The sequence below is a fragment of the Halichoerus grypus genome, chromosome 2 (genome assembly GCF_964656455.1).
Source record: "Halichoerus grypus chromosome 2, mHalGry1.hap1.1, whole genome shotgun sequence".
NCBI lineage: Eukaryota > Metazoa > Chordata > Mammalia > Carnivora > Phocidae > Halichoerus > Halichoerus grypus.
In genome coordinates, this window is record NC_135713.1 from 147,495,177 (window position 1) to 147,515,410 (window position 20,234).

At 52.7% G+C, this 20,234-nt stretch overlaps 1 pseudogene; it reads right to left on the reverse strand.

The window, feature by feature from the left end:
* Positions 1 to 372: 372 nt before the first annotated feature.
* Positions 373 to 4,089, reverse strand: LOC144380996 (ubiquitin-conjugating enzyme E2 L3 pseudogene; annotated as a pseudogene).
* Positions 4,090 to 20,234: the final 16,145 nt, after the last annotated feature.

The window sequence follows — 20,234 nt, forward strand, 5'->3', positions numbered from 1 at the left end:
GCCACAGTGCTAAGAGACCCATGACCCCACAAGTTGGGAACATTTCACACCCTCGATGCTTCACACACACATGAAGCATGCACTGCCCGAACCCACCCTTCAGCCCATGCTTCCCTGGGCAGCAGGTCTGGTGGGGATGAGGTGGACAATGGTGTCCTCATGTCCCTCATGAGGGTTCTGCAGCCATCCGCAGCTTCTGCATTCTGGGCCACTGCAGGCTTCTGCAGACGACTACTCTGCATAACTGTCTCATTACGCCTCTGGTTCAGGGGCAGAAGAGCCTGCCAGGTAGGGTGCATCCAGGGCACCATGAGCCTCAGGCTGGCTGGCCGTGGGGAATGCAGGAGTAACTTGTGCCCAGAGCCCCTCAGGATCACATGGTGACCATGCACAACACAGCCTCTGGCTTGTTTTGCAGGTGGACTTGGAGGCCATTGGGGAAGCGGCTCAGTCAGCCAAGATGGGTGTGAGGACACTGCAGACATAGGATGAGGCTGGAGAAGTCTCTGTCCTGTCTAAAGCTGTCATGTCTCCACATCCCCGGCTTACTGGTTCCTTCTACACAACCCAGGGAGCAGAACAGGAACTTGGGATAAGGGCGGAGGACAGCAGGTTAATTGGCTTCTCAACTTTTGTCATGAACAGGTAGCTATTTTTTTTTTTTTTTTTGAACATCTTAAATTTTTAATCCTTTCTTTACAGGTTACCTAGACCACTTTTGATTAAGAAAACTGTAGAAAGTTAGTACCTGCCACAAGCAGACGCCAGGCGGCGGCACGTGTCAATTTTCCACAGAGTCCTGCTTTGTGGGGTCTCCGCTCACACTCGCTGGCATCAGTTGCGGCAGAGTTTAGTCCACAGGTCGCTGCTCCCCGTATTTCTCTGTAACCTCTTCTGCGTTCTTACAGAACTTTTTACGGTCCTGAGAGTATTCTTCAGCTAGGGCAGCCCGAAGTGGGTGCTCGGGCTGGGGGTCGTTCACCAGCGCTGTGAGGGACTGGATTACGTGGTCGGTTTTGGTTGCTGGCTTCCAGTTTTCAGCACTAATTACTGGCAGACACACCTGCCCCTTTTCATCGATGTTCGGGTGATAGGTCTTTGTTTTAAATGTGGTCTTCGGTGGTTGGAATGGGTACTCTGCTGGAAAGTTGATTTCAATTCTGAAAGCCCCCTTATCATATGGAGGGTTGTCAGGAACAATGAGCCCTCGCCAAGTCAATAAATTAGCTTCATCAACCTGGATGTTACGGAAGTTTCTCATTCCACATTTGTGGATTTCTTCAAGCTCCTGCATCAGCCTCCTGCTGGCCGCTATCTTGGATCTGGTGCTGCTGGAACAGGCAGCTCTTTTATCTACTCTACTGCCTCTTTTACATAAGCTAAACTTTCCCTGCTTGTCACCATCTTGGATCCCAGGTTTCTTCAACCACATGATCATGTGGGAGAGTTCTTGGACACTCTGTGACCTTTCAGGCTTCAGCAGGCCTAAGGTCAAGTGGCTGTTGCAGCTGTGGGGGTGAAGAGCTGGCTGGGCAGGGCAGCCAGCTCACATCCTGGGGGATCCACTGCCAAACCTGACCCCTGCTGAGCCCTGCTTCTGGAGGGAAGGGATCTCACAGCCCTGAGAACCAAAGACAGAAGCTCACAGTCCCAGAGCAGGCTGGCCCCCCGGCTCTCCTCATTCCTCACCTACACATCCCCTAACAGAGCCAGCCAGGGCCCCGTGGGAGATCCACACCATCAGCATCAGTACGAGGAGAGTAAACTACTAGATGAAAACCCAGTCCCTTTCTCTCCACATCTGGAAAAGCAAACCCTGTACCTGGGGCTCTTGTGCAGGTGCCGTGGGCAGAGGGCGCAGCTGGACTGCAGCTGAGACAGGATTAGCTGGATTTCTCGACACTGCCGTGTTCTTTGTCTCTGGAGAAAAAGAGAGGTGATTAATTGAGGTTTTAGCATTTCTCATTTCAGTAGATATAATCAAACAAATAGTTGGAAATAGTCTTTCATGTGCACAAAGCTTTCCACATTTCTAGAAAAGAAAATCCTCAGTTGACAGGGACTGGCAGAGCAGACCTGGATAGAGCCCAGAGGTCCTCAGGCCTGACATGCAGTCTGGATGTGACAGAGCTTGGGACTGTGCTATGGAGTGACGTTTGAGACCTTTAAACTGTATTTCCAGGTGATAAGTTTAGAGACTCTTTCACAACATATGTTTGTGGGTATTACACTCTAACCCTGTACACTACCTCCCCCCCTTTTTTTTCAGTTGTAGAGGTAGAATTTACTGACTCATCAGTTGCATATAACACCAGTGCTCCTTACATCACCTGTCTCCTTGACACCCATCACCCAGTTACCCCGTCCCCACCCATCGCCCCCCCAACACCCTCAGTTTGTTTCCTATAGTTAAGACTCTCTTGGGACGCCTGGGTGGCTCCGTCCATTAAGCGCCTGCCTTTGGCTCAGGTCATGAACCTGGAGCCCTGGGATCCAGCCCCATGCCGGGCTCCCTGCGGAGTGGGGAGACTGCTGCTCTCTCTGCCTCTGCCCCTCACCCCGCTCACACTCTTGCATAGAAATTATTTTTTTAAGAGTCTCTTTTGGTTTGTCTACCTCCCTGACTTATTCCCCCCTCCCCGTGTTCATCTATTTTCTTTCTTAAATTCCACATGACTGACATCATATAATTGTCTTCCTGATTGACTTATTTCACTTGCATAAAAGCCTCTAGTTCCATCCCCCTGGTTGCAAATGGCAAGATTTCATGAGTTTTGATACCCGAGTAATACTCAGTTGTGTATATACCACCTCTTCTTTATCCATTCATCTGCCGACGGACCTCTGGGCTCCTTCCATACTCCGGCTATTGTGGACATTGCTGCTCTAAACACTGGGGGCAGGTGCCCCTGGAATCACTGTTTGTTTCCTGTGGATAAACACCTACTACTGCGACCCTGGGATGTAGGGCAGCTCTGTTTCTCATTTCTGAGGAACTCCATGCTGTTCTCCAGAGCGGCTGCACCAGCCTGCATTCCCGCCCACCGGGCGGGAGGGTCCTCTTTCCTCCGCACATTCCCGCCCACCGTGTAGGAAGTCCCCTTTCCTCCGCACACTCCCGTCCACCGTGCGGGGGGGGTCCCCTTTCCTCCGCACATTCCTGCCCGCCCTGTAGGAAGTCCCCTTTCCTCCGCACACCCCCGCCCACCGTGCGGGAGGGTCCCCTTTCCTCCGCACACCCCCGCCCACCGTGCGGGAGGGTCCCCTTTCCTCCGCACACCCCCGCCCACCGTGCGGGAGGGTCCCCTTTCCTCCGCACATTCCCGCCCACCGTGCGGGAGGGTCCCCTTTCCTCCGCACACCCCCGCCCACCGTGCGGGAGGGTCCCCTTTCCTCCGCACACCCCCGCCCACCGTGCGGGAGGGTCCCCTTTCCTCCGCACACCCCCGCCCACCGTGCGGGAGGGTCCCCTTTCCTCCGCACACCCCCGCCCACCGTGCTGGGGGGTCCCCTTTCCTCCGCACATTCCCGCCCACCGTGCGGGAGGGTCCCCTTTCCTCCGCATCCTCACCCGCACCTGTTGTCCCCTGTGTTGCTGACGTCAGCCGTTCTGACAGGTGTGCGGTGGCCTCTCACCGCGGTTTGGACTCGGATTTCCCCGATGATGAGGGACGTTCAGCGCATTTCACGCGTCTGCTGTCGTCTGGAGTCTCCTTTAGAGAAATGCCGCTCGTGCTGTGTAGATGCGCCCTTCGGGGTAACTCACCCTGGTTCTGATCTCAGCGCAGCGGCTTCCCGGGCAGTGACTGTCCTCGCCCCGACTCTGCTGCTTCCGCATCTCAGGCGGAGGCGCCGTGAGGCCCGAGAGGTAAGTTCCCCTCTTTCCGGCACCGGGAAGGTCCTGACGAGCTCGGACGGCTGACGCTTCCCCTCAGAGCCTGTCTCCACTAACACCGTGCGGGCCAGGCCACCAGACCTGCAGGTCCCCCCCACTCAGGCTCCCTTGTTCGGGGGAATCTGGGCGGGTTTTCACACCTGACCCCTGCGCCCCTTGCCTCTTCTCTTCCTGTGCTTGAAGTCCTCGCACTGACGCCTAAGTTCAGTGGAGGAGGAGCCCTCACCCCGGCCCCCACCCGCCGCCCCAGTAACAGCAGAGGCCCAGCCCCAGGCGCTGTCACGTCCGGGACCTGCAAGCAGGACACCGTGACTCCCCGCACGTTCCCGGGGGGCTGCAGCTACAGGGCCCGGGTACCCCAGCAGGAACCCAGGGTGAGAGGGGCGGGGTCAGCTGCCTGGTGACTGGCCAGGGTGAGAGGGGCGGGGCCAGCTGCCTGCTGATTGGCCAGGGTGAGAGGGGCGGGGACAGCTGCCTGGTGACTGGCCAGGGTGAGAGGGGCGGGGACAGCTGCCTGGTGACTGGCCAGGGTGAGAGGGGCGGGGACAGCTGCCTGGTGATTGGCCAGGGTGAGAGGGGCGGAGACAGCTGCCTGGTGATTGGCCAGGATGAGAGGGGCGGGGCCAGCTGCCTGCTGATTGGCCAGGGTGAGAGGGGCGGGGACAGCTGCCTGGTGATTGGCCAGGATGATAGGGGCGGGGCCAGCTCCCTGGTGACTGGCCAGGGTGAGAGGGGCGGGGACAGCTGCCTGGTGACTCGCCAGGGTGAGAGGGGCGGGGCCAGCTGCCTGCTGATTGGCCAGGATGAGAGGGGCGGGGACAGCTGCATGGTGACTGGCCAGGATGAGAGGTGCAGGGACAGCTGCCTGGTGATTGGCCAGGGTGAGAGGGGCGGGGACAGCTGCCTACTGACTGGCCAGGGTGAGAGGGGCGGGGACAGCTGCCTGCTGATTGGCCAGGATGAGAGGGGCGGGGACAGGTGCCTGGTGACTGGCCAGGGTGAGAGGGGCGGGGACAGCGGCCTGGTGACTGGCCAGGGTGAGAGGGGCGGGGACAGCTGCCTGGTGATTGGCCAGGATGAGAGGGGCGATAACAGCTGCCTGGTGATTGACCAGGATGAGAGGGGCGGGGACAGCCGAATGGTGATTGGCAAGGATAAAACGGGTGGAGACAGCTGCCTGGTGATTGGCAAGGAAGAGCAGGACCTAGAAAGCTGCCTGCTCATTGGTGAGGGAGAGCGGGGCGGGTACAGCCGAATGGTGATTGGCCAGCGAGAGCAGGGTGAGGAGAACTGCCTGGCTATTGGCCAGTGGGTGAGGGCGTGGAAAGCCGCCTGGTGATTGGCCAGGATGAGAGGGGCGGGGACAGCTGCCTGGTGACTGGCCAGGATGAGAGGGGCGGGGACAGCTGCCTGGTGAGTGGCCAGGATGAGAGGGGCGGGGACAGATGCCTGGTGATTGGCCATGGTGAGAACGGCGGGGACAGGTGCCTGGTGACTGGCCAGGGTGAGAGGGGCGGGGACAGCTGCCTGGTGATTGGCAAGGAAGAGCGGGACAGAGAAAGCTGCCTGCTGATTGGTGAGGGAGAGCGGGGCGGGGACAGCCGAATGGTGATTGGCCAGCGAGAGCGGGGTGAGGACAGCTGTCTGGCTATTGGCCAAGTGGGTGAGGGCGGGGACAGCCGCCTGGTGATCGGGCGGGGACCGCAGGTGAAGAAGGCTGCCTGGCGATGGGCCAGGGATTGGGGGGCGGGGACATCGCCTCCTGATCGGCCAGGGCCTGGTGGTGACTTAGAGGCCCTGGTGCAAGCAGTCACCAAAGCCAGGACCCCAGCGCTCCGGGGGGAGCGAGGACTCCACCTCTGCGCCCCGCCCGTCCCCCGGGCGCCCGACCGCACCACGCAGCCCCGAGCAGCCCGGCCTCCCTCCCGGCGCCGTGCATGCCGGCCCACCTCCCTCTGAAAACCGTGCTCCAACCCACGGATTTCAGAACAGAGCCCACGCTCGTTAACGGGACACCGTGACCCACACGGAGAGCCGCCGACCCCCTGCGCCCCTGCAGACGCTCCACAGGCGGAGGCCGCCTGCCGAGCCCACTCCCCGCCCTCTGACACCCGCCCACCCGCATCGTGGGAGCCCAGCCCCACGCTCTCCCTCGCTGGTCCCAGAGGCCGCCTCTGCCTGTCCACCCAGCATCCCTGCCTGGTGCAGACGAGCTGGCTGCAAGCTTTGCGCACCAGTCCCCGAGCACCGCACCCCGTACTGCCTTCCGAGAATGTGAGCCCGGAGGATGCAGACCGTGCACGGGACTCAGAAACCTCCCCCTGCCTCCTGGCAACGCACCAAGACCACGTACTTGGCTCCCAAGCGGTGCCCCCATTGCCAAACAGGGAAGAAGTGGCCGCATGGACCCTCCCACCCCAACACAGGCAGTGACTCTGTAAGACACTTGGAAGATCAGGCCACGGAGCAGAAAGAACCACCCAAAGCAGAAAAGTAGGGCATCTGTACCCAGACATGGGAAATTTGAGGCTACTACCCAGGCGCAAATCCCCCACTCCGGTAGAGGGTCCAGGTGTGGGGTGTCTGTGAAGGTAGATGCTGTTCCCTCTGTTGGGGTCTTACTCCCTAATGTCAGTGATTCAGGGCTGGATGCCAAGACCTGGCTGGTGCTTGCCGCCATCCAGAGTGCAGTACCCATGCTGGGTCACTGTGCCCAGGTGCTGGTGCTTCCACGGCCTGCAGGCCTCTGGCCTGGGCTGGCTTCAGCCTGATGTCTTGGTTACACACCACCTGGGGAGCCTTTTATCATTTGGGGTATTTTCTCCTGAGTGATGAAAGGATGCCAAGGCTAAAGACAAGAGAAAGCCCAGCAGCTGGGAGAGCTCTCCATGGGAATCAAAGCCATCGATAAACTTGGAGAGAACTGGGTGGATTTTAACACAAGCAAGAACAGTAATAAATAACTCTCCAAGAAAGAGTTTAAGCTAACAAATTCCCTCACAATGGCTGCGGAATTACATTAACATTTAAAATAAAAAATCTGTTTTTTGGAGAGACTGGGTGGCTCAGATGGTTAAGTGTCTGCCCTCAGCTCATGTCAGGATCTCCAGGTCCTGTGATCAGCCCCATGTGCAGCTCCCAACTCAGTGGGGAGTCTGCTTCTTCTTCTCCCTCTGCCTCTCCCCCCAGCTTGTTCTTTCTCTGTCTCTGTGTCTCTCCCTCAAATGAATAAATAAAATCTTTACAAACAAAAATAATAAAATTTAAATATTTTTAAAAATCTGCTTTTTAATTTCGTTTACAAGAAGGACAAGATTGAAAGACCTTGCCAGAAGGCCAGGGCTGCCTGGGCATGGCCCAGCATGAGGAGGGAGCTGGGAGCAAGGGAGGAGACCCAGGCCCTGAGCACAGAGGAGTCCTATGCTGAGGACATGGAAGGGAACATGGGCTGGTGTGTGGGTCACCTCCTGGAGTGGGGGTTGCATGAGCTTCAGGATGTCGATCAGCTTTAAATAAATTGTTGTGTTGGAATGCAAAAGAAGACTTTCAGGATGTCTGTGATGCACAGCTCAGGGTCATAGTCACCACTGCCCCACACTAGTCCCTGCATTCTCCAGATGGTGGGCAGGGGTGTCCATGGCTCTAGAAAGTGTCTGTGAGCCCTAGGGAGCTGACAGCACAAGCTGCCCGTCCTGGTCAGCACTGCTCACACACACTGACTGCTCTAGAGCTCAAGGCCAGCTGCCGAGGGGGGTGCCAATCCAATAGAAAGGAAACGCGAAGCAGAGTGTCTACACGCAGGTATTTCTACATAGACCATTTCTAACCCGAGGACTCACAGCCTTTGTGGCAAAACGTGGCTCCAAACTTGGGCCACTTAACGTCTCTGTTTGCAACAAGCACTTTCACATTCCGTTGGCCAAAGCAAGTCAAGCAGCCAAGCCCATTCACAGAGAAAAGTAAATTTGGTCCATCCGGAGGGCTGTGACCAGGAAGGGAAGGTGAAAACATGGGGACAGATAATACAGTTTACCTTACTTTCCTAGCCTCTAATCCCCTCAACAGAATGATCTTTATTCTGTTTCCAGTGCCCAGCACAACGTCTGGCATTAGTTCATGAAGCCAAGATGTTTGAAGAAAAGAGTATGACCAGTTTTTTCTAAACCTGGTTATAGCTCTAATTCTTTTCATTTTGGATCCAGAAGGATTTAGGCTTGAATGCAAGCACCCTCATATGTAGCTCAGGATTTGGGGGCAGTAACATCAAGAATAGTAAAATTAAGAACAGACAGTATTTCTTGAGTGCTTACTGTGTGCTAGAAACCCTGCTAAAGGTTTTAAGTTTGCTATGTCATTTCAATCTTCAAACACATTAATGAGGTGGGCACTGAGGCTCAGGAATGTACTAAATGTCACACCGCTGGGAGGAGATGGGGTTGTGAGGTGAACCCAGGCCCCCTAGGCTCCGTAGCCTCCTTTCCTGCACCAAGCTGTAACACCCCTACATGTTAAGGTAAGTCCAACCAATGTCACTTTTCTCATCTGCAAAACAGGGATAAACAAGAGCATGGGCAGTCTGGAATTACTACCAGGTTCACAGAAAGGTCCTATATCAATTGCCTGATTGAAGCTTGCACTCAGGGCACTCAGCAACGATTATAACCGTGTACTCTTTCCATTTCATGTTTGACTCCTGCTAAATGATTGATAGAAACTTTCCTCAGGATGTGATGCTCATAATCCACAGTTATAGCTTTGTTGAAACTACACTACTCAACCACTAAGACCCTCCTAGGCCCTGCACTGAAATTTTCTCCAAATTCCAACCATTAGCAGTGCATATCTAAAACCCCTGGGAGGACTGTCCAGTGGCTCAGTATTTCCCTTGGCTGCTAAGGTATTCATGAAACTTGATGGATTCTGAGCTTAACTTCCCCCCAAGGAGGAGGATTTATGGAGGAGGCTTGAGCCAGGCCCTTTCACCTCTCAGCTGAGTAGGTGGAGAGAAAACAAGCAAGTGGCAAGCAAGTTGCCAGAGTGACCTGTGAGGTGTGAAGCCCAGGAGCAGGGTGGTTCTTCCCAACACTGCTCAGAAATTTCAGACATTGAGGGTGGGAGGTGCATTTTGTCTGCCAATTCAAGGGACATTGGTTTTGGAAAGCACTGTTGGACGAGAGGAAGGAGAAACATTTAATGACTACCTACAGAGTGCCAGGCAACTTAGACAAGTAAGGCTATTGGATCCTGAAAGAAAAAAAGTTCTATTCTACAGTCAGGAAATGGAGCCACTGAGAAGTGAAATAACTTGAGCAAGTTCACAAAGACAGGAGTCCAAGTTGGGGACCTAACTCAGTTGACCTAAGGTGAGAACTGAACTCACCTCCTCCAGATACACCAAATCTCCACCTATGTATAGAGCGGATCCTCCAGAAGAACAACTGAGGGCAGTCTGAACAGCTTCTGCACAACAGGAGAGAAACAGAGACATCGTACCAGAGGACCGCACCCTAGCAGCCTGCCAGCTGCCGTGGGGAGAGATAGTTCTGGGGGCTGTAAGCTGATTTGTCTGCCTGGGGCACAGAGATGAAGCTGCATCTTAATGAGCAACTAGAATGTAAAAGATCCACCCCAAAAGCTCCCCGAAATGGGGAGGGGTAGTGCTGGATGTCTTTCTGTGCCAAGGTCCTGGCAAACACCATGGTCACATTCCACTCCACCTTGATAACATGGACAGAAGCAGGGTCTGAGCACCCCAGCCAGGGTACTACCTTGCTGAGCCCTGCGTCCCCAGCCCACTCTAGACCCAGCTGTGCCAACAAGCAAACCCAGCATGGCGCACACTGGGACCCCCTGGTCAGCATTCAGTACAGCGCGAGACCTCACACCGAGGTGACGCAGGTGCTCAGCACCCCAGAACACTCCAGGCCTACACGACTCGGCTTCCTAGGGCACCCCTGCAAGGAGGGCTACGGGACCTCCTGGGTCACTACTGCTTCAGCTCCAGGAGCCCTGCCAAGGAGCCCCCTAGGTGGAAAGCCCAGGACCACCCAGCCCAAATGCTGTCGAGACACTCATAGGGCTGAAGACCCCGGGACACCCCGGCTTTCGCCCACTGAGCTTCAGCCATCTTTCTAGGAGACCCTGTGCACAGAGAACCCCCCAATCCTGAATCCACTTCAGCTATAGCTACCATCCCAAGTGCCTTCCGTGCAGAGAGCCCTGGGACACTCCAGCCCACACCCACCTCAGCTACAGCTGTTTGACCAGGGCACCCTGGTGCAGAGCACCCCAGAGAACCTCAGCTCCTGATCCACCTCCACTCCAGCCACCCTCTGCAGAGAGCCCTGGGACATCAGTCGCACCCGATTCAGCTTCCGCTCAACAGCCTGGGTGCCCTCGGTGTGAAGCTAATGCACCCCCACATTTACTGTAGCAGGACTCACAAGAGCCAAGGTATGGAGACAACCCAGGTATCCATCCAGAGGTGAGTGCATGAGGGCTACCTTTCAGCCTAACCACCACCTCCCTGCTTGCCTAGCCTGGAGTCCCTGCCTGCACCCCCAGGTCCCGCACTATGCCCGCACAACCCAGGGCCGCAGGCCACACCCTGGTACCCCCACTCCCCTATGCCAATGAAGCACCTGGAAGTACCTGCAGATCCTGGTCCTCCTCCTCCTTGGCAGCAGCCGGCTCAGGACTTGGTCCAGGAAGCCAACATGCGGGAGAAATTCCACTTGGAAGAAGATGCACAAGACTCAGAACGTGGGTTTTCATGTGCTTCATGAGGTCACACAGAGATCACCACATCGTCCCAACCCCTTCAAAGCTTGCTGTCTCTGATACTACAAGTTAGAAACGCTTCTTTGCCTTAGCAGCCCAATCGTGTTCCAGCAGCACCACTGTGGGAGAGCACAACACAAACTTTGTAGGAAAGCTAGGAATTACAGAGTTCATCAATACACCACAGAGATAGTATACGTCACCCCTGGTACATATTTATGAATTAGAGGCACATAAGATTGAAACAGGGAATGAGCTTTATCCTCAAGAAACAGGGCAGCCTCTAGTGATTATAGCTCCAGAGGCAAGGCTCTTCCATGCTGTACACTCATGGACCAAAACTAAAATCCACACATAGCCAGTTATTGATCCTATCCGTGGAATGCACTTTATACACTTACCCACAAAAGAATCCTCAAGGTCTTCCAGACAGGTGCTCTCTGAAGCCAGGGGATAGATGGTTCTCCCCATGAGGATCCTGAGGAGAAGAGCATGAACACCAAGCAAAGGGGCGCACAGGAAAAAGCTGGCAAAGGAGCTGAAGCAGAAATCAGCGATGAAGGGAACTGGAAGTAAGTTATGACAGAAGTGAAGAGCAGAGTGTCCCCAAGAGACCAGAGTTACCTTCAGCCCTTAGACAGGCTGAGTGAGGCTAATTCCAGTTGGATTGCATTTGGGTTCCTGTCACTCCCAGACAAACTCAATTCTGTTTTATATATATACTTTCTGACTCATTTTTTTTTTAAATTGAAGCATAGTTGACACGAAATAATATGTTAGCTTCAGGTGGACATCATAGTGATTGGACAAGTTTTTGCCTTATGCTACACTCACCACAAGTGTAGTTACCTCCATCACCAGAGATACAGTTAAAATATCATTGACCATATTCCCTATGCTGTGCCTTTCATCCCCGTGACATGTTCATCCCATAACAGGAACACCTCTCTGCTCTTTACTCTTCTCTCCCCTAAGTTCCAGACCCTATGTATCTGCTCTGGGAGGAGACAGCTCCATCTGAGCTCACTCTTTCAACAAGTACTCAATGGAAGCTTGCTGTGTGCCAGGTGGGAACAAATACGGAAAGTTCAGGAACACATTGCCTTTTTTTTTTTTTTTTTTTTTAGTTTCAGAGGCTAAATTTAGGGATGCATCAGTTGCATAGAACACCCAGTGCTCATTCCATCAAATCACCAATATCCCAGCCACCTCCCCTCCAGCAACCCCCAGTTTGGTCCCTACAATTAAGAGTCTCTTATGTTTTGCATCCCTCTCTGTTTTCATCTTATTTTATTTGCTCTTCCCCTCCTCTATTGTCATCACTTGTTTCTTAAATTGCACATATGAGAGAAATCATATGATATTTGTCTTTGACTGATTTATTTCACTTAGCATAATACCCTCTAGTTCTATCCACATTTTTGTTAAGGGCAAGATGCCATTCTTTTTGGTGGCTGAGTAATATTTGATTGTGTGTATATACCTCATTTTCTTTATCCAGACTTTCAAAAGTTCTGATTTTGGAAACCAATGCTTATACTCCTTTGCAGTAGCCTCCTCAAGCAAGCCCCCCTCTCCTCCCCTGTATCCTCAGCTATGTCACACCAGATTCACGTCTCCATACCTCCTACCTTCTAAATGGTGGTCACTTTTCTACTTGTAGACTTGTAGCATTTGTTTTCTCAGATCTCTGATTCATTTCTTGGGTGTTCTGAATGATTTGATAAGTATGTAGTTGTATTTGAGGGAGGAGTTCAGCCCATAACTTTCTGATTGGGATGCAGGACATGAGGACTGTGAACCTGGTGATAGGCTGGATTTTGTTGTCCCCCTTCTATGAGAGCTGAATGCTGTTTTGACAAGCAGGTAATGAATTGTGATACACCTTCATCCTTTCGAGGTTTAGGTGTATTGTGAGAAGATGTACCAAAGGTAACGCCTACCATTCTCTAAACTTCTATTTAAGCTTTGATGGGTGACTTGACAGTAGGATTTCCCTAGTGCCATGTTGTCCCCCTTACCCCACAACAGTGATGTTTCATGGGGTCTAATGTCCCATGTCTTCACTAACATTGGTGTCAGCGTTTTAGTGAAAGGTGACTCTGTGTGACACATTTAGCTTTCTATTGGTTGAGTCTTTCAGCCTCATCATGACCTTCACTATGAATTCATCCCAAATATGAATTTTTCCTCTTGAAGGAAAGCTTATCTGTTTTCCTTTAAATTATGGTTTCTAGGCAATGATGTCAGGAAGGTCACTGAGATAGCCATCAGTCATTGGCCAACCAAACTGCATGGTGATTGGCCACCCGAAGGAAGTCAACATGACAGCGCCCTGGTGATTGGCCAGGGCATGGTGGTGACATCACAAGAAGGCATTGTCATGCCCCAGGGCTGTTTTAAAAGCTCGGCAACAGCCAAGGCTACACAGAGGAGAGAGATGGCGCTTCAGCTACAGCTCTTCCTGCTATTCCTAGCATTTTCTGACCTTTTCTCTGCCCTGCCCGTGGCAAGCCCTCTGCCCACTCCTCCTGCCCTGGGCCTCTCACCAACACTCTGCAGTCCACCTTCATCTTTGCACCTACCTTTGCACCCCTATGTGGTCCTGAGGTCCTCAAACCCTCATCTGGCGACTCCTGGATCTTTTCCCACTATGAGGATGGCCCAGCTGCTCAGGAACACATTCTCATTTGGCACATGGGAGTGGGACACTGGAAATCAGATCACCATGGATTCTCAGCCAGCTGGTCCCCACACCTTTGGGTTCGCAACAGGGCTCAGCACAGGAAAGCTGAGTCCACATCCTGAGGGAGCACTGGGCACACTACTACTCTGGAGCCCTCCAAACCAGCTCAGCACAGGGACCGTGAATGAATTGAATGTCCATCCGTCCCTGATGTCGACAATGTTTAGAATGCCTACAGACACCAGGGAGAGCGGGACTTTTACAAAACAAGTAAGTACTGGGAGAAGGAATCACCACATCATTGGACACAGTACAAGTCCTTGGACCACAGGTCCTGAGACCACGAGCTGGCTGAACCAGCTCAGCAGTGGACAAAGTAACCCCCCAGACACCTGGCTGACCAGGAGCCCACAGACCACAAACCCTCAAACAAAGTATAACAAGCAGAAAGTCAGTCCCCATAAGAGAGCACCAACCAGGAACCCAAAGACTGGGAGTCTTCTGAACCAATTTGATACTACTGGGCAGATGAGTCACACAGACACTGGGTGGACAAGGAGTCCTACCACAAACAGGCCACTCCAGTGTAGCACAAAGCAAGTAAGTCCAGAGAATACCAGGCTTGCCAAGGGTCAAGAAACCACGAGTCCTGCATCCCAGCTCAGTATTGGGAAAATGATTCACCTGAACAACACCATCACCATACACCCTTGGAACTGGAGTCCAAAAACTCAGCTCTCTCCTAGGACAGGTAGGCACCTGGAGAGTGGGCTTATCACGTGCCCTTGGATCTGGAAACCAACACCTCAGCTCTATCCTGGGCCAAGCAGGCACCTGAACAGCAGGCTCACCATGTGCCCTTGGACCTGGAGACCAAGAAAGGAGCCCTGGGCTAGGCCAAGCAGACAACTTGACAGTAGGATCACCATGTGCCCATGGACCAGAAGACCAACAACTCAGCTCTCTGCTAGGCCAAACAGGTACCTGAGGAGCCAGCTTATCATGTGTCCATGGACCTGGAGACCAACAACTCAGCACTTTCCTAGGCCAAGCAGGCACCTGGACATCAGGCTTACCATAGGCACTTGGGTCTGGAGAACAATGCAGCTCTTCATGAAGCCAAGTAGGCACCTGGACAGCAGGTTTACCAGGTGCACTTGGGACTGGAGAACAACAACCCAACTCTCTACTAGGCCAAGTGTGAACCTGGACAGCAGGCTTGCCATGTGCCCTTGGACCTGGAGCCCCAAAAAGGAACCCTGGGGTAGGCCAAGCAGACACTTTGACAGTGGGATCACCATGTACCCTTGGACCTGGAGACCAAAAACACAGCTCTGTACTAGGCCAGGAGGGTACCTAGACAGCAGGCTCAACATGTGTCCTTCGATGTCAATAACAACAACTCAGCTTTACACTTGGCCAAGCAGGCACCTGGAGAATGGGCTCATCACGCGCCCTTGGACCTGGAAACCAACAACTCAACTCTATCCTGGGCCAAGCATAAACCTTGACAGGGGGCTCACCATGTGCCCTTGGACCTGGAGACCAAGAAATCAGCTCTCTATTAGGCCAAGCAGGCACCTGGACAGTAGGCTCACCATGTGCTCTTGGACCTGGAGACCAACAATGCAGCTCTGCACTAGGCCAAGCAGGAACGTGGACAGCAGGGGCACCAGGTGCCTTTGGGCCTGGAGATCAACAACACAGCTCTCAATTAGGCCAAACAGGAACCTGGACAACAGGGTTAACATGTGCCCTTGGACCTGGCAACCAATAACAGAGCCCTGGGCTAGGCCAAGCAGATCCCTTGACAGCGGGCTCACCATGTGCCCTTGGACCTGCAGACCAACAATGCAGCTCTACACCAAGCCAAGTAGGCACCTGGACAGCAGTCACACCATGTGCCCTTGGACCTCAAGACCAACAACTCGGCTCTTTGCTTGGCCAAGCAGGCACCTGGACAGTAGGCTCACCATGTGCTCTTGGACCTGGAGACCAACAATGCAGCTCTGCACTGGGCCAAGCAGGAACGTTGACAGAAGGGGCACCAGGTGCCTTTGGGCCTGGAGATCAACAACACAGCTCTCAATTAGGCCAAACAGGAACCTGGACAACAGGGTTAACATGTGCCCTTGGACCTGGCAACCAATAACAGAGCCCTGGGCTAGGCCAAGCAGATCCCTTGACAGCAGGCTCACCATGTGCCCTTGGACCTGCAGACCAACAATGCAGCTCTACACCAAGCCAAGTAGGCACCTGGACAGCAGTCACACCATGTGCCCTTGGACCTCAAGACCAACAACTCGGCTCTTTGCTTGGCCAAGCAGGCACCTGGGCAGTAGGCTCACCATGTGCTCTTGGACCTGGAGACCAACAATGCAGCTCTGCACTGGGCCAAGCAGGAACGTGGACAGAAGGGGCACCAGGTGCCTTTGGGCCTGGAGATCAACAACACAGCTCTCAATTAGGCCAAACAGGAACCTGGACAACAGGGTTAACATGTGCCCTTGGACCTGGCAACCAATAACAGAGCCCTGGGCTAGGCCAAGCAGATCCCTTGACAGCGGGCTCACCATGTGCCCTTGGACCTGCAGACCAACAATGCAGCTCTACACCAAGCCAAGTAGGCACCTGGATAGCAGTCACGCCATGTGCCCTTGGACCCTAAGACCAACAACTCGGCTCTTTGCTTGGCCAAGCAGGCACCTGGACAGTAGGCTCACCATGTGCTCTTGGACCTGGAGACCAACAATGCAGCTCTGCACTGGGCCAAGCAGGAACGTGGACAGCAGGGGCACCAGGTGCCTTTGGGCCTGGAGATCAACAACACAGCTCTCAATTAGGCCAAACAGGAACCTGGACAACAGGGTTAACATGTGCCCTTGGACCTGGCAACCAAAAACAGAGCCCTGGGCTAGGCCAAGCAGATCCCTTGACAGCGGGCTCACCATGTGCCCTTGGACCTGGAGACCAACAATGCAGCTCTACACCAAGCCAAGTAGGCACCTGGACAGCAGTCACACCATGTGCCCTTGGACCCTAAGACCAACAACTCGGCTCTTTGCTTGGCCAAGCAGGCACCTGGACAGTAGGCTCACCATGTGTCCTTTGACCTGGAGAGCAACTACCAAGCTATCTGATAGGCCAGGCTGGTGCCTGGTAAGCAGGCTCGCCTTTTGCCCTTGGATATCAAGACCAACAAGTCAGCTCTGTGCTAGGCCAAGCAGGCCCCTTGATAGTGGGCTCACCATGTACCCTTGGACCTGGAGACCAACAATGCAGCTCTGTGCTAGGCCAAGCCGGCAACTAGACAGCGAGTTCACCATGCGACCTTGGATTTGGATTCTTCCTTTCCCCCAGAGCATAGAGCACACAAACAATGGGCTTGCCACTTGGTCTCTCATTATGAGACCTCCAAACCTGCTCAGCCTTGCACCGATGTGTCCGCTGGATCCATGGAAACCTGAGAGTCTTCAAACTGTGATTCCTCCATTCCAACCTATCACTGAGCTAAAGAGCCACAGGGACACCAGCCTAACCCAAATTCCTCTGAATGGGTGCCTTTCAACTCCGCAGACAAGGGGACATTGGAGTCCCTTCTCACCTTGGATTTACTTCAGCTTGATGTCCATGTGGCCTGCTATCTGTGCATTATTCATTTTGGGGGGAGTTCTCCTCCTCAGAAGAAAATGGCACCATGCCCTGGGAGATGAAACAGTCCAGTGGTTTGTAGACTTTGTATTAAAACTCAGGGCAGGAAAGGAGAAGGGGGGATGGGAGGGCATTGTAGAGGAGACCCAGGCCTGGAGAACTATGGAGACATTGTCTGAGATCTTCCAGTTGAAAGAGAGGTGCTCCATCCTCAAGGGAGAGGTGGAGGTCTTAAAACAAGAGGCCAAGCAGTGCAGTGAGAGGCAGGCTCAGCTCCATGAGGTGGAGAGGTTCTTCATTCAAATGAAGGTCTTCCTGGAAGTGTCTGCCTTACAAAGGGTGACGCCTGTGCACCCACCCAGGATAGCATAGAAGGGGAGTTGGGAAAAGTGTGGTCATCTCCAGAATTGGGGGTTGGTACAAATGTGAATATTAGTTTAATTAATAATAAAAAATAGTTATTTAAAAAACAATTTAAAAAATGATCATTTCTGAATGAGTAATTTATGAGAACCACCCTTGGGGGATTGTAATGTGCAGCCTGGCTTGCAGTCACTACTGTCCCTTATGAGTCATCACATTCTCCTGATGCTGGGCAGGGGTCTCCATGGCTCTGAGAGAGTGTTGGTGAATCATGCCCAGCTGACACAGCATAACCTGCCTGCCCCAGCAAAACATTCAGACATACTGATTTCTGGATCTCAAGCACAGCTGTTGAGGTCAGCACTGTTCTTATTGGAAGAAAAGGAGAAGCATATATATGTCTATATCCAGGTATTTCTGCATAAAGCATTTCTGGCTGAGACCTCCCAGCACATTGTTGCTAAACTTGAGGTTGGACACTGATGTTATGGCTTCAAACTGTGGCCACGACAGCAGGTGTTTCTCCACAACAGGTTCCTGTGTGATACAGGCCTTTGAAGAGCAAATGTTACAAGGCCAGGGAACCAGGGTGAGGGAGTCCAGAGGCATGGGACCATTCCCTGTCTCTCGGTGAGAAGGTGTGGGGTCTGGACGGTAGGCAGAGTGGTGTGAGGGGCCAGGATGGTGGGCACTGTTCTGTCCAAAGAAACACCGCAGGAATTGGGGGAGACATGCGGGATTCACATTGGGTGCTTTAGGTTCCTGGCTGTTTGCACAGAGTAAGGCACAGTGCGAGAGAGGTGGGAATAGGTGCACCTTGGAGACTGGAGGGTCTGCTTGGGTATGAAGGAAAGGGACCACTTCCAAGAGGCAGAGCTGAGATTCTATGATAAATTGGACACTGGGGGTCAGAAGGGAGTAGGAAGGTGAGATTCTAGGATGGCCCATCCTGAGAAATGTTGTTCCTTCTTAGCTCCAGGGATGTGGGCTGGAAGCTCAGGTGAGTTGCAAATCCCTGTGAGCTGGGGCCCACCTGTGGCTCCTGCTGAAGTTGCATGGGAAGAGCCTAGAGCTGTGGCCCCTGGGCTGAGCTCAGTCAAGGCAGTGTGCTCATAGCAGCTGGGCATAAACGGATGGAGCCATGAAGAAGCTCCTTCTGGGGTTGGGAAGTGAGCATCAGGGGGCCTTAGGAAGTGGGAGGCTTGACTTCTAAGATGGATGGTGTCTGAGCTAATTTGACAGTGCTGCTTTCAGGAGCCAGTGTGGAGGCTGGTGGAGTCCAGGTCACTTCGATGTAAGGGGGATATGGGTCGCTTATGTGATCCCAGCACTTGGAACTTCCTGTGCTTAGCTGCTCAGACCCTGCTCAATATACCCTGGTTTCCACAAACATCAGGCTCCTGGGTGGCTGGTACCCCAGAGTTGCTCACCTCTTGAATCCCCTTTCCTTCATCACTAAAATGGGGGCATCTTTGTTGGGGTGGTAGTTTTTTAGCAGGAGGCCAGAGAAGGTGGGGTTGGGGACGGGATCTACAAGGACAGGGGATAGATGCAGCCAAAGGGAGAGAGAGAAGAAGGGGAGGAGACTCTGAGCCAGGTCCTTGTGCCGGCCTTTCCTCTCCCAAGGCAAAACATCAGCTCTGGGAGGACAACATTCTGCGTGCTGTCTCTGTCCCACACCTGGCCTTTTCCTCCCCTGAGGGTCACAGGGCATCACAGCCCAGCACCTGCCCAATAACAGACCAGCCCCAGACCCCTCCTGCTTCTTTCACTGCTGCCTGGCACCCACATCTTAGGGTTCTGGGGCTGTTAGGGATACTTGGAGATCCAGAGAGCCAGGGTGGGACTGCTAGTCTTAGGCACTATTCTGAGGTGTGCTGACAGGTGGAGCACCTGCTACAGAGAGGTAGGGAGGTAGAGCGGTAGATTTATAGCTTCACAGAAAGCTGCTGGTAGTTCAGAAACGTCCCTTCACAGAGGCACTCTTCACCCATTTGTTTGTTTCTAGTCTTTCGTCTATTACAAATAAACCTGCAGTGAACTATTGTGCACAGTGAGTCATGGGATCTTAAATTTTCATTTCTGGGATGAAGGTCCAGGAGAGTGCTTGCTAGGTTATAGGGTTTATGTTTCACTTCTATAGAACCTATCAAACTGTCTTACCAGCGTTGCTGTTCCATTTACATTCCCACCAGAAATGTAGTACTGTATTTTATATTAACCAGCTGTCCTAACAGGTGGGTAGTCATGGTAACTCTCAGGTTTTCATTTGCATTTCCCTCATGGCTAGTGAATTTGTACATTTTTTCTTGTGCTAATTTGCCATCTGCATGTTCTCTTTGATGTAATATCTGTTCATGACTTTCTGTCCATTATCTCTTTGGATAGGTTCTTTTTTTTTTTTTTTTTTGTCCCGTTGAGTTTTGAGTTCTTTATATATTATCTATAGAAGTTCTTTTTTCAGGTATGTGGTTTGGAAATATGTTCATCTAGTCTAAAGCTTTTCTTTTCTTTCCTTTTTTTGTGCTCCTAATAGGAACAGAAGTTCTTAGTAGAGTAAAACTTTCAATTATTTTTGGTAAATTCCAACTGAGCCACTCAGTCATCTTCATTGTGGTATTGATTTGTATTTCCCTGATGGCAAAGTGGTGTTGAGCATTTATTCACGTGTCTGTTAGCCATTTGTATGTCTTCTTTAGAGAAGTATCTGTTTGTTTCTTCTGCCCATTTCTTGACTGGATTATTTGTTTTTGGGGTGTTGAGTTTGAGAAATTCTTTATAGATTTTGGATACTAGTCCTTTATCTGATAAGTCATTTGTAAATATCTTCTCCCATTTTTCAGGTTCTGTTTTAGTTTT